The sequence below is a fragment of the Mus musculus genome, chromosome 14 (genome assembly GCF_000001635.26).
Source record: "Mus musculus strain C57BL/6J chromosome 14, GRCm38.p6 C57BL/6J".
Lineage (NCBI taxonomy): Eukaryota > Metazoa > Chordata > Mammalia > Rodentia > Muridae > Mus > Mus musculus.
The window spans coordinates 31450439-31464331 of record NC_000080.6 but is presented as its reverse complement, the minus strand read 5'-3'; the positions used below and the strand labels follow the sequence as shown (position 1 = coordinate 31464331).

General features: G+C 47.5%; 1 protein-coding gene, 1 long non-coding RNA gene and 1 pseudogene across 2 annotated transcripts in view; 2 read left to right on the top strand and 1 right to left on the bottom strand.

Annotated features, from left to right (window-relative positions):
• Mettl6 (methyltransferase like 6) overlaps positions 1 to 617 on the top strand; it is a 31345-nt gene extending 30728 nt beyond the window's left edge. The window contains exon 6 of the transcript XR_874361.1: positions 372 to 617. The gene's annotated coding sequence lies outside the window, so the exon portion shown is untranslated. The remainder of the gene's footprint in view (positions 1 to 371) is intronic.
• Gm35907 overlaps positions 1 to 13893 on the bottom strand; it is a 29283-nt gene that overhangs the window by 185 nt on the left and 15205 nt on the right. Inside the window, exons 2-3 of the long non-coding RNA XR_383329.4 lie at positions 7185 to 7277; positions 928 to 995 (exon numbers count right to left, since the gene is read on the bottom strand). This is a non-coding gene — a long non-coding RNA (predicted gene, 35907). The remainder of the gene's footprint in view (positions 1 to 927; positions 996 to 7184; positions 7278 to 13893) is intronic.
• Positions 4834 to 5514, top strand: Gm49252 (annotated as a pseudogene).

Genomic DNA, 13893 nt, shown 5'->3' with positions numbered 1-13893 from the left:
TCCTACCTCTGCCAGACTCTGGGACTACAGACCTGAGCCATCACATCCGATTTATGTGGAGCTTTGGGATCAAACCCGGGGCTTTGAGCATGCTCTGTAAGCACACTACCAACTGAGCTACATCCGCAGCGAATTGCAGTCCTTCGGAACTGTGGACCACACCTGAAGTAAACGAAGTTCCCCTTCTGTCGTAGTCTCGTCAAATACGGGCCTTTTGGAGGCTGGTTAAACAGATCCCAAGCCAATCTTCTATGGCTAGCATGACCCCTTTCAGGCTGGGCTCCAGAGTCACCTCCTCTAGGAAGCCCTCCACCATGCTTGGGTCTAACAGTGTCTTATCAGTCTGGCTGGGAACCTCTCTCTCTCCATAGCCAGTGCCCTACTGTGACCACACCTCTGCCACACTGCACTGCAGCAGTACCTAAAGTGCCCATCTCCTTGGCACTGGCATAGCACCTGGCAACTTCAGCAGAAGACTGTAGTTTATTATGGTCAAAGGTGAGTGGTCTTGGCCTAGGACAGTGGTTCTCAACTTTCTTAATGCGGTGACCCTTTAATATAGTCCCTCATGGTGTGGTAACTTCCATCTATAAAATTATTCCATTGCTACTTCATAACTATGATTCTGCTACTATTATGAATTATAATGTAACTATCTGGCACACAAAACAAAGACATAGCATGAATCATTGTGTTTCCCAAATGCATCCGTGGGATCAAGGTTAGGTGAGCTGTGGACATGCAGGATCATTTCTGCTCTGTTAAGTGTCGTCCTGTCACCCCCACCCCACCTCCACGCTCCCACTCCACCCCACCCCCTGTCCTGGGGCTGAACCCATAAATGTTACTTTATAGCATTCTTAGCTTCAGACTCCAAGGTTGCAGTAAGGCCTGCCTTTGTCAAGCTTTGTGATCCCAAGATCTTACCTACTGGTCACCAGGACGTATCCTCCTTAAGTTCATACAGTGCAGCTCTGACCCCATGGTGACTGTGTCTGGAGATAATTGGGAAGTGGAGACAAGACGATCAGTAAGTAGTTCTAGGTCATTCCCAGATACACAGTGAGTTAGAGAGCAGCTTGAGCTGTACAAGACCTTTTCCCAGAGAACCAGTGGAAAGATGGCTGTGGAGCCAGCCACAGCTGTAGTCACTCAGTGGAAGTGGACAGGAGAAGAAATTCCGACTAAGTGAAGTCAGAAGTCTGGAGGCCTAATCCAATCAGACTGGCGCCTTTAGGAAAAGTGGCACCAGAATGCACGCGCACAGACAAAAGGCTGCATAAGGACTCAGTAAGAAGTGACCTGGGCACAGCAAGGAGCCATGTCTCTGGGGAAAGCGCAGCTGCCTGCTAGCAGATCCAAAGCCTCCAGAGCTAAGAAAACAGCCTTCTGCTGTTGCAGCCACCCAGCCTGTGGTGTGTGGTAATGGCAGCCCTGGTGACGAGCCCGGGAACAGACCAGGAACCTATGGTTTCTGGGCCAGCTCTGTTTTCACAGAGCTCTCCTTTAGAAGACAGCTCTCCTCCTGTCCTCCACTCCCCCGAGGCCAGGGGTGGAGAACTCCTCTGGGGTAGATGGTTTTGTTGGGAAATTAGAAAAAAAGGGCCCTCCTAAGACTCAGTGGTAATTCTTTTCTTTTTTTTTTAAACAATGAGTTCATGAAAAAATTTTTTAAGATTTATTTATTTATTTATTTATTTTATGTATATGAGTACACTGTAGCTGTACAGATGGTTGTGAGCCATCATGTGGTTGCTGAGAATTGAACTCAGGACCTCTGCTCCCTTTGGCCTCGCTCGTTCGCTCTGGTCCTTATATGTAAGTACACTGTAGCTGTCTTCAGACGCACCAGAAGAGGGCATCAGATCTCATTACAGATGGTTGTGAGCCACCATGTGGTTGCTGGGATTTGAACTTAACTGCTGAGCCATCTCTCCAGCCCTCAAGTGATAATTCTTAAAGGGACATGTCTGAATTCCAAAACTTGGCTCTTGGGTAACGTTTTCTCCTGTCCACTTCCACTGAGTGACTACAGCTGTGGCTCCTCAGCCATGGCTCCACTGGTTCTTTGAAAAAAGGTCTTGTGCAGTCCAAGCTAGCCTCTAACTCACTGTGTATCTGTGTATCTAGCCCAGGCTAGCCTCTAACTCACTGTGTATCTGTGTATCTAGCCCAGGCTAGCCTCTCACTCCCTGTGTATCTGTGTATCTAGCCCAGGCTAGCCTCTAACTCACTGTGTATCTAGCCTCTAACTCACTGTTTATCTGTGTAACTAGTCCAAGCTAGCCTCTAACTCACTGAGTATCTGAGGATGGCCTTGAACTACTAATCATCCTGTCCCTACTTCCCAAGCCCTGGGACTATAGGCATGCACTAGTGCCAGGCTTGGTTGCTCTCTCTCTCTATATCTCTCTCTCTCAATCTCTCTCTCTCTCTCACTCTCAATATCTCTCTCTCCTCCTCTCCCCCTCTTCCCCTCTCCCCCTCCCTCTCTCTCCCTCTCCCTTTATTTTTGTTTGTTTTCAGAGTCTTATTAATTTTTAATTGTGCATGTATGTGTCCATGTCTGTGTATGGGTATGTGCATGCGAACGCAGTTGCCCTCAGAGGCCAGAGGCATCAGATCTCGCAGAGCTGAAGTGACAAGCAGTTATTAGGCACCTGACTAGGTGCTGTGCTAGGGCCTCCAGTCCAACACAAGGGTAGGAATGGTTCTAAGTAAATGAACCATCTTTCCAGCCCTCAGGTTCCTTAATGAACGCCTCTCTCCTAGGGCCACAAAAAAGTCCCCTGAGCATTGGAAAAGTTATGTGACTGCCATGACGTCTGTCATTCACGTAGAAGACAGAGGGTAGCTCCAGCCTCTTTGGGCCTCAGTCTTTCCATAGATATAACAATGTCAGCTGAGCATAACGGCACAGACCTGGAATCCCAGCACTAAGGAAACTAAGGCGGAAGATGGTCACATCTGAGGCTGCATAGTGAGTTCCAGGACAGTGACACGGGCTTCGTAGCAAAACCCTGTCTTTTAAAAAAAGCCAAACAATCAAAGCCTGGAGACATGGCTCAGCAATCAGAAGTTCTTAGGCTCTTGCCAAGGACCCGGGTTCTGCTCCCAGCTCACACGTTGGGCAACTTACAACTACCTGTAATTCTAGTGTTAGGAGATCCTGTGACCTTTTCTGGCCTCTGCATGCAGATGGTGCACACAAACTCACAAGGACACACACGTACACACACATACACACATCAATGTTTAAAACTGAGCTGAGCACAGTGGTGCGGAGTGGTGCACTCCAGTCATACCAGGATTCGGGAAGATCACCACAAACCCTAGGCCAATCTGGATAATAACGAGTTCAGGCCATCCTGGGTCACAGAGAGGCCTTGTCTCAACCCCACCCCCCCACCAAGGCCTAACAAATGGACAACAGTGCAGTTGTCACAAGCAGTCCCTCTCTGCAGCTCGTGAGATTACCTTCCACCAACTTTATTTTTTAATTAATTAATTAATTAATTAATTAATTTGGTTTTTCGAGTCAGGGTTTCTCTGTGTAGCCCTGGCTGTCCTGGAACTTACTCTTTAGATCAGGCTGGCCTCGAACTTAGAAATTCGCCTGCCTCTGCCTCTCAAGTGCTGGGATTAAAGGCATGCACCACCACTGCCCAGCTAACTTTTATTTTTTAGTCCTGGGATTCAAAGCCAGGGCTTCATGAATGCTATATAAATAGTCTACCCCTGAGCTACATCCACAGTCCAATTTATTTATTTTTTCCTTATTTTTTCTGGGTGTTTTGAGACAGTATCTCACTAAGTTATACAGGCTGAACTTAAACTCACTCTGTAGCCTAGGCAAGCTTTGAACTTATGATCCTCTTTCCTCTTCCCTGCAGCAGAGTCCTACACCACCAGGATTAGCTCACACTGAAAGCTGAGTCAGACCACAGATTGAATACAACTGATTGAAAAGTAGTAAGATTTGGTATTGAGAACATACACCCCGGGGTAAGATGGCTTCCTGGATTCCACATACTCTTTAAATGGCTGAATTCCATATAATCTTTAAAACTCAGAAAATTATGACATTATTTGTATTCCTGCTACACAAGTGTGAGCCATGGCTGGCAGTGCTGGCTTCTCTGGGAGCTTGTTGGAAAAGCAGTCTCAGGGCCCAGCCAGACTCGCTACATTAGACTTTCTGAATTATCAAGCCCTCTGGGCTGCACCAATGATTCTTAACCATGGCTGTATGCTGACATGTGGCTAGAGAGAGAGCTCAGTGGTTAAGAATACTGCCTGCTCATCCAGAGGATTCAGGTTCAAATCCCAGCACTCACATTCAGCTAATAGCCATCTGCAGCTCCAGTTCCAGCCTGATGCTCTCACACCAGCATATAGGCAGGCAAAACACCCATAAAAATGAAAGCAAAGCTTAAAAAATTAGAACATGGGTTTCACCTCCAAAGATTCTTATTGTTTATTAAGTGCGTAGCCTAGGATCTGTGATTTAAAATACTTCCTGAATAAGCCAGACTGCGCAATCTCAGCACCCAGGAGACAGACAGGGGGTTAGCTGCAAATTCAAGGCCAGCCTGGAGTCCATAGCGAGTTGCAGTCCAGCCAGTGCTAAACAGTGACATGGTGCTGTCCCAAAGATGATGGAGAATGAGAGAGGGAAAGTAAGCCGTACACAAGGAAGGAAGGCTTTAAGGACTAAAGCACATGTCTGTAATGCCCACACTTGGGAAGCTGAGGCAGGAGGATAAGAAATCAAAGGTTATCTCTAGCTACATGAGGAGGGGGAGGGGGAAGGGCAGGGGAGGGGGGAGGAGAAATCTGACAGTAGCCAGGGAAGGTGGCAAAGGCCTTGAGTCTGCACTTGGGAGGCTGGCACAGAAGGCTCAGGAGTTTGAGATCAGCCTCAGCAACACAGACACTTTGAGGCTAGTCTAGTCTACACAGCAAGACTCTCATCAACATGTTTTTTTTTTTGGGGGGGGGGAAGAGTGGGAGTGGATGCAAAGAATGTATTACTCTTAATTAGAAAAGAAAAATCCTGGGTGTGGCCAGAGCTCGGCAAGGAGCCTGAAAGAGGGTGCATGACATGGGGGTCACCATGGACATGCACCAGGTGTTCCAGGATCCCATTGAGCAGGTGGTCGCTTGCTTCCTCTGAAAGGTGAGTATTTTAAAGGTACCTGATAATCCAGCTAGAAGAAGAGTCATGGCTGAGCCTTCAGAAAAGGAACATGGCTATCCGGAGTCGCTGCCTCACGTGGACACAGTACGCATCCTTGAAGGAAGCGTCTGTCTTCCGGGAAAGCATAGAAAGTCCAGGTTGGACAGAGTTCATTCAAACAGGCAGAATTCCAGTCACAGCGGCTGAATTTCTCAACTGTGTTTTGGAGACTTTTGCTAGAACGTTCTTAAGACAAGGAGCCCAGAAGGGAATTAGAATATTGGAGATGCTGCTAAAGGAACAGTGTGGCTCCCCCTTAGTGGAATAAAAGAAAATCAGGACACTGCCACTGTGTCTACTCTTTCCCAAGACTCATTTCTTAGCCATAACATCATAGACACAATTACTGGTTGCTGGTTTCAAGATAGAGTCAGAGTGGCTTAGAGAAAAGGGAACTTTCCTGCTAGTCACAGACTTGACCCTCACTCCCCTTGGGGCCTGTTCAAGTCATGGGACTCACAGAGCTGGAGGTTTATGGCCTGGTCTCTTTACGATCTCATGAATAAAGGGAAAAACCTATCAAAAAGAAAAGAGAAGAAAAGAAAAATCCACAGACTGTCAGCCCAGTGTGGAACCTTAAAACAACACACTACAGATTAATCTCATGGTTAAAGATACAATCTAGTAGTGATTAAAAAGTAATACAGTAAGACCAAGCACAGTGTGTCCTGGTAATGCACATTGTGTGTGTGTGTGTGTGTGTGTGTGCGCGCGCGCGCGCGCACGCACATGTGCATGTGCATGCGTGCTCTCATGCACATGGGGACTGGTTTAATAACTAGTTCTCTGAGAAAGAAAAACAAGTAGGTTTGACATATGGCATTGGGCAACTTCTGTGGCGTAAACACTCCCATCAGGGCCAGTTTTAAACTCTCAGCATGACCTCAGCCAGTTTGACAGGTCTGGCAGTAGGGTCCCTCAAGCAGGTGGGAGCCAGCTGCAGACATTCCACTGGTCCAGCTTGTCCATAAAGATGCACAATGTTAAATTGATTGCCTCGGGGTGGGGGAACCAGGGCCACCAGTTGCACCATCATTGCACCAACAATCCCCTATGTTTGTGACCAGGTCAGGACCAGCCAGCCACGGTGGGGCCACTTTTCTGCTCACAGTCCTGACAGGACTAGATTCAGATCAGGCCTGCTGCAGACAAGTGACAACCAGGGGGTGTGACCTCTTGGTTTTTCTGCAGGAGAGGGCAGGGGAAATCACTGCTCCCCCCAGTTGGCAGATACTGACTCCAGACAAGCTTGCCCTAGAGGACTGGGAGAGCAAGGAAGGCTTCCACCTAAAGTGTGCAGCGAAGGGTGGGTCTCCTGCATGCTGGCATGCTTAGCCTGCCTTCCTGTGTCCCATGGATCACACACACAGCCTTTCTTTACCCTCCCCCTTCTCTGAGCCAGGCCCTCCTCCTTCGAGCCTCCCATATCTTTCCAGTAAGTTCCTTTTTTTTTAGCTACCCACTCATGAATCCCACCAGTCCTTATGCACGGGAGCGTAACCCCTGGGCACAGGAACCCCAACAAGTCACGTCAACGATAGATGATGACCAGATTCATTCTCTAGGCTTAGAATGGGATTCTGGGAGCATGGACTCAGCAGCTCCTTCCAGGTTTACCCAGTATCTTTATTTTTTAGGGTACTGGGGATTGAACCCAGTTCGCCTTGCATGTGCATTTGTACCAATATGGTACACCCCAGATCCATGCCTGTCAACTCTTTGGGAGGTTTCAAAATACACACAGAATTTCTGGGAACAAACTGTTGTGCAGGCTGCTGCCTGTTGCCTCGTGCTGTCGGGAAAAGAGTGTTTCCTTCCCGTGGGCTCTGTCCTCCCTGCCCCATGGTTCTCCACCTTTGAGGAGCACTGTCTCCCCACACAGGGAAAAGCACAGTGAGAAGGTGGTAGCACACTGTGTGAGCTTGTCCATCCTCCATGTACTCACCTGTATCATAATTCAGCACCTAGTAGGACCATATCTTTCTGGGGACAAGAGCAGTGAAGCATAGACGTGGATGCCAGTAGCCCCATCTTTTACCTGGAGAAGGACAATGAGCAAAACGGTCCTAAACAAATGGAGGAGTGGTTTGGAGAAAGGGAGAAGCCAGGGAAGGGCATTCTGGGAAAATAACCCAGACCGAGGGAGAGCCAGCCATATGAGGAAGAGCAAACTTGTCAGTCAGAGGAAAAGCAGAGACAGAGATCTCCCGGGGAGATGGGCACGAGGCCGGGAGACTAGGTGCCCAATGTGGCTGCAGGGAAGTAAGGTGGAGGCCAGAATATCACACAGAGCTGGTGGGCACTGAGAACTTAGTATGTTTATGATGGACAGTGAACAGGAAGTGGTCAGCAGGAAGGGTCATCAGACAGGAAGTGGTCATCAGGAAGGGCCATCAGCTCTGACGGGGTCTAGTCCATTGTGGCTATAGGAGGGAGAATGGACTATCATGGACTAAGCATGGAGGCAGGAGCCTAGCTGGCAGGTGGGAGGGAGGCTAGAGATAGTGGCAGCACAGAGCCATCTGCTATGCAAGGCTGTGCTTGATCCTCCAGCCAGAAGCTGTCACTGCAACCCAGAAACTGTTTACTCCCCCAAAACCAAACTCTATAGATTTATTCTGAAACCGTAGTAATTATAGGGCAATTTCTCTTCACACCTTCCCTGCTAACCCATGATCACCCCCCCCCCCCGCAATTACCTTCTGTAATCTGTTCAACCCACCTACTCTGACACCACGTTCAAGCCATCTGCCACCCTTTTAAATATTACCAACTCCAATATTATGAATTTTTAACACTGATGTTTTTGAGACAAGATCTCTCTGTAGTCTATGCTGGCTCTGAGTGTGCTATATAGACCAAACTGATCTGGAACGCATCATCCTGCCTCCACCAGCAGGCTGGGATTACTGGCATGTTTCACCACAGCCAGCCCTCCCGACCTGATTTTATATATTACCAGATTAAAGGGATGAGATAGACTTCTGGAACTAAATTTCACATGTAAGTTATTTGATAATTTTATATAATGTAAACACCCTGCATCCTTTACTATTTCAGGAATGTATTCACTTGCCTGTTTATCTGTCTGTCCATCCCTCCATCCCTATGATCTGGTCCATTCTTTGGTGGATAGGAGCTGGAAAGCCTGAGGCAAATGGTACAGACTTTACCCTCCCCTGGGAGGCCCCTCTGCCAGCTTCATCATGGCTGGCTCTTTATTGGGGCCACCCCGTTACTTCTCACAGCTTCCTAGAAGGCTGATGTGATCACTCCTGTTTTTAATGGATGAGTGTATTGAGAAAGGAATGGTTTCCCTTTGGGTATAATACACAGTGGCGCACAGAAGAGCTAGGACTGAAGTCCACCCTGCTCAACTCAGAACTCCATGCTCAGGCCTAGGGAGGCAGCTTGGTGGTGGAGCACTTGCCGAGCATGTCCAGGGCCTTGGATTCAGTTTCTTGAAATGCAGTCAATTTCATTCATTCATTCATTAAAATAAAATTTAAATAAACATTTCAAAACAGGTGTAGTGGTACATATCTGTGGTTGCAGCATTTGTGAGGTAGAGGCAGGAGGATCAAGATTGTTTATGGCCAGGCTGGAGTGATAGCTCAGCAGTTATGAGCACTTTGTTGCTCTTCCAGAGGACCCAGGTGCAGTTCCCAGCATCCACACGAAGCCTTACAATCATCTGGAGCTCCAGGCCGAGAGGATCTGACGCCCCCTCCTGGCCTCTATGGGCATTGCACACATAAGGTTTACATACATGCTGGCAAAACACCCAAACACATGCACACACAATACACACACACCCCAAAATAAAACAAAAAAAAACCAAACTTTGCCAGGGATAGTGGTGTCAACCTCTGCAGAACAGCGGTGAATAGGTTCTGTGGGTCTCAGTCAGCCAGAAGTCTTACAGTTCTTAGAAGAGAAACAAGGGTGGCCTTCAGGGCAGATAGCTGAGGTCCTGCTACTGTGGCAGTGCCAGGTGCCAGTGCCAGCGGTAGGGGCGGTGGCAGTGCCAGCAACATCAAGGGGGTGGCAGCAACATCTAAGGGTGGCAGCGTCGTGAGTTTGGCCTGCCAGGCAGGTCTAAGGTCCAGCTTTGGGAGGGAGATCTCTTCCCCAAGTGTTACAGTTCAGTAGAACAGCCACTCTCAGACAATTCTTGGTAAAATAGCTTGTGCACTTTATTCCATGTGGACAGGGACTTCATGCACATTGAAGGGTAGGGTGGGATTTAGGGGTAGGTGTTTCCTACTGGCTCAGTTTGAGATGCCAGTGACGGACGCTCTTTTTACACGGGGAAGGACACCAGGTATTTTTCCTATGTGACTGATTGTCATGGTCCTATTAGTGGGGTGTTGTGGTTCCCTGTTCCAGGGCAGGTAGCAGTAGGCAGGGGATGGCTCTACTCCTGCTGTTCTCAGTTCTGAGATTCACAGGGTCGGAGCTCACTCAACCTTACCAGTTCTATCTAGTGCTGAGATGTACCTTCCCCACATAGTGCTGCACGCCTTTAATTCCAGCACTGGGGAGGCAGAGGCAGGAGGATCTCTATGAGTTAAAGGCCAATTTGGTCTATATAAAGAATTCTAGGACAGGCAGGGCCTACCTTAAAAAATTATCTTCATGACCTGCCTCAGTTATAAACCTGTAGTTCAAGGCCAGAGCAACATGAGAATCTGTATCACAAATCAAAACCAGGGCTGGTGGAAGGAGAAAATGGACTCACAGTTAAAGTGTGAAGAAGTGGATCAAATGAGACACAATAGTCGAACTAAACAAAAGAGAAGGACTCACAGGCCAGGCCCCTCTCGGTCAAATAAGACAAAAAGGCATGTCCCAGAGTGACAGGAAAGTCACGGACCCTCTCCAGCTGAGCGGGCCTGCACAATAGCCAGGAGTCACGAAGACAAAGTCCTCGTGGGAAAACCCAGAAAGCCGCTTTATGTCACTGAATGAGTCATCGGAAGAATTTAGAACTACCAGGGCAGTGGTGGCGCACGCCTTTAATCCCAGCACTTGGGAGGCAGAGGCAGGCGGATTTCTGAGTTTGAGGCCAGCCTGGTCTACAAAGTGAGTTCCAGGACAGCCAGGGCTATACAGAGAAACCCTGTCTCGAGAAAAAAAAAAAAAAGGTAAACAAATAAAATGATTAGGGAAAAAAAAAGAACTACCAGAAAATAGGTTTGTGTGTAATTGCTTATCTGACCCTGACTGGGAGGCAGAGTCCTGCCACAACTGTGTAGTTATCGCCCTAAAGGCTGGGAGGTGGTGTGGGAACTTCTGGAGTGTTCTCACCACAGAGTCAGCAAGAGGAGCCACTAGGTCCCTGGATCTCAACCCAGGAGCCTGTACCTACAGAATTATTAGTGGGCAAGAGAGTGGAACAGACCACAAATGAAAGAGAATGGGAACTTTAGATGTATCCATTTCAAAATTATGCAAAACTACCAGGCATAGTAATTGTGCTTTTAATCCTAGCACTTGGGGCTGAGGCAGGAGGATTATTTTGAGTTCAAAGCCAGCCTGGGGATACATTGTAAGGCCCTGCCTTAAAACAAACAATAAGCAAAAATGGGCAAAACTAATTATTACTGATGGTGCAAGCCTGTACTTGTATGCTCAGGAGGCTGGGGCAGCCTGAGATATCCAGCAGGGATACACAGATAAAAGTATGAAGAGGAAGGGAGGGGTCTGATGCCAGATATCATGGCACATACCTGTAATCCCAGCTACTCGGGAGATAGGGGCAGGAGGATCCCAAGTTTCAGGCTAGTATGTGCAAGTTAGCAAGATCCTGTCTCAGAAAATAAAGGGACATGGGGCACTGTGGATGTGACTCGGTAGTAGGAATTTTGCCTAGTATGTGAGCTACATCCCTGGTACCAAACAAAGCAAAAGCCCTCAAAAGCCATGGTCGTAGCTGACCCTCGAACTGACACCCGTGATCCCAACTACTAAGGAGGCAGGAAGATTACAAGTTCAATGATGCTACATACATGGTGAGCCCAAGGCCATGAAACTTAAGGGAAAACCTATCCTAAAACAAAAAGTTTATAAAGAGGTACCCAACCCATGACGTTAATCCCAGCACTTGGGAGGCAGAGGCAGGTGGATCTCTGGGAGTTCAAGGCCAGCCTGGTCTACAGAACAAGTCCCAGGATAGCTAGGGCTACATAGAGAAACCCTGTCTTGAAAAAACAAGCAAGTGGGGCTTGGAAAGATGGCTCAGTGGTTAAAGGCACCGACTTCTCTTCCAGAGGTCCTGAGTTCAATTCCCAGTGCCCACATGGTGGCTCACAACCATCTGTAATGGGACCCGATTGATGCCTTTTCCTGGTGTGTCTGAAGACAGCGACAGTGTACTCATATACATAAAATAAATCAAGCTTAAAGGAAAAGAAAAGACAAACAAGCGAACAAACAAACCAAAAAACCAACCCCCCAAACAAAATATAACAACAACAGAAATGAGGGACTGATCCTTACCTAGCATGCATGAGGCCTTGGTTTAGTCCCCTATACTAAAATAATAACCAAAAACCTAGTAAGAAAACCAACAACAATAAAATACAACAGTAGAATTCCTTTGATAACAAAAATCAATGTGGGGCTAGAGAGATGGCTCAGTGGTTAAGAGCACTGACTGCTCTTCCAGAGGTCCTGAGTTCAAATCCCAGCAACCACATGGTGGCTCACAACCATCTGTAATGAGATCTGACACCCTCTTCTGGTGTGTCTGAAGAGAGCAACAATGTACCCACATACATGAAATAAATAAATCTTAAAAAGAAATTAAATCAGTGTATCAGTACATGAAATGTTAAGATGCACACATCTTCAACTTTAGTGGGCTCAAACTTATCTACCAGGACCTTTGGTGGGATCTGCCAAGACCTGTAGGTAGTTGTACTGACTGGTTTTGTGTGTCAACTTGACACAGGCTGGAGTTATCACAGAGAAAGGAGCTTCAGTTGGGGAAATGCCTCCATGAGATCCAGCTGTAAGGCATTTTCTCCATTAGTGATCAAGGAGGGAGGGCCCCTTGTGGGTGGGACCATCTCTGGGCTGGTGGTCTTGGGTTCTATAAGAGAGCAGGCCGAGCAAGCCAGGGGAAGCAAGCCAGTAAAGAACATCCCTCCATGGCCTCTGCATCAGCTCCTGCTTCCTGACCTGCTTGAGTTCCAGTCCTGACTTCCTTTGATGAGGAAGTGTAAGCTGAGTAAACCCTTTCCTCCCCAACTTGCTTCTTGGTCATGATATTGTGCAGGAATAGAAACCCTGACTAAGACAATAGTTATCTTAAATGTGTCAATTTATGTCCCCAGTCTCAAATCAGCTGTAACTGACATTCACTGAACCCTGCCTTAAACTTGACATTCTACCAGATCCTACTTCAGATTAGTAAAATATTGTTCACACAGCAGATCTAATGCATGTTTGCAGTAGCTTTCATAGGCTGTGGAGGAGCGACTCATCTTCCTAATCCAAGAAGGCTTTGCAAAGAAGGCCCAGCTGTGAGGAAAGGGCATTGCACGGAGAGGTCAGATTGCACTAGGCAGTTTACTAGCAAACTATAGCTAGTTTGTGGTGCATGCTGGGAAGCCAGGCAATGGCTGAGACTGGAGCTTTCAAAGCATGGGAGGCACTGGTCAGAGGTTAGTAAGGCCAGTTGTTGGGTTAAGGTCATGTGAGCGTGGACCCCATACAGAGGGCCACGCTGACTGGCCACTGAGAGGTTTAAAATTGGAGAGAAGCATGGCTAACCCTGCACTTTGGAGAGTTACTGAAGGTGGAGGGTGGCTTGTAACAAGTCTACGTTTCTGGCCTACCAGAGCTGTCTGTCCTGACACTATCCAGTCATTTGAGCATCTCATCTGTGTCCGCTCCACCAACAGTGATTCTCTACATCTCCAGAGTCCCTTATAGAGTGTAATGACCTCATAGGGTGGATGTATATGTTGCTATATCCTAACTCTGGGCAACATTTCAAAGATGCATCTTACTATAATGATTTTCTTCATAATCCTGTGTTTGGCATGGTGGCACATGCCCAAGATCCCAGCACTTAAGACAGCCAGGAGGATCAGGAGTTTGAGGCCAACCTGGACTTAAAAAACAAAATGGATATATGCATTATCTTAGAAAACACTCTATAGAGTACAGAAGTCTTTACCTGACACCACAGGGATTCCTGGCAGAGCCTTCAAACGGGAAGATAGTCTATAAGCCACCTTCCCTTTTTTCCAGACACGCTAACATCCAGACTAAGCTAGCGTGTGTCAGACCACGCTCCTGTGCTCACTGTGGTGTCCTGCATGTGGAAGCAGGCTGCCCAGACTGCCATCCTGGTTCGCTTACTCCAGTTCTGTGACCTGAGTCAAACGTCAACCTCTAACAAGTGTCCTATAAAATAATGCTATCCTCCTGCTCTTGCCTCCAGAATTCAGTGAGTATAAGAAGTTTTAGCCTACTCTAGCTCCTTGTCCCAACGGCTCTAGACTGGGTTGTGCTTCTGTGATAATTAGGGCCAGAACAACCTCAGGCAGACTATTTAAGAAGGGAGCTGCTTTTGTAACCGCCTCATGATAGATTCCTTGGCTATTCCTAAGAAACAAAGAGAAATTTCCAGATCTGGGAAA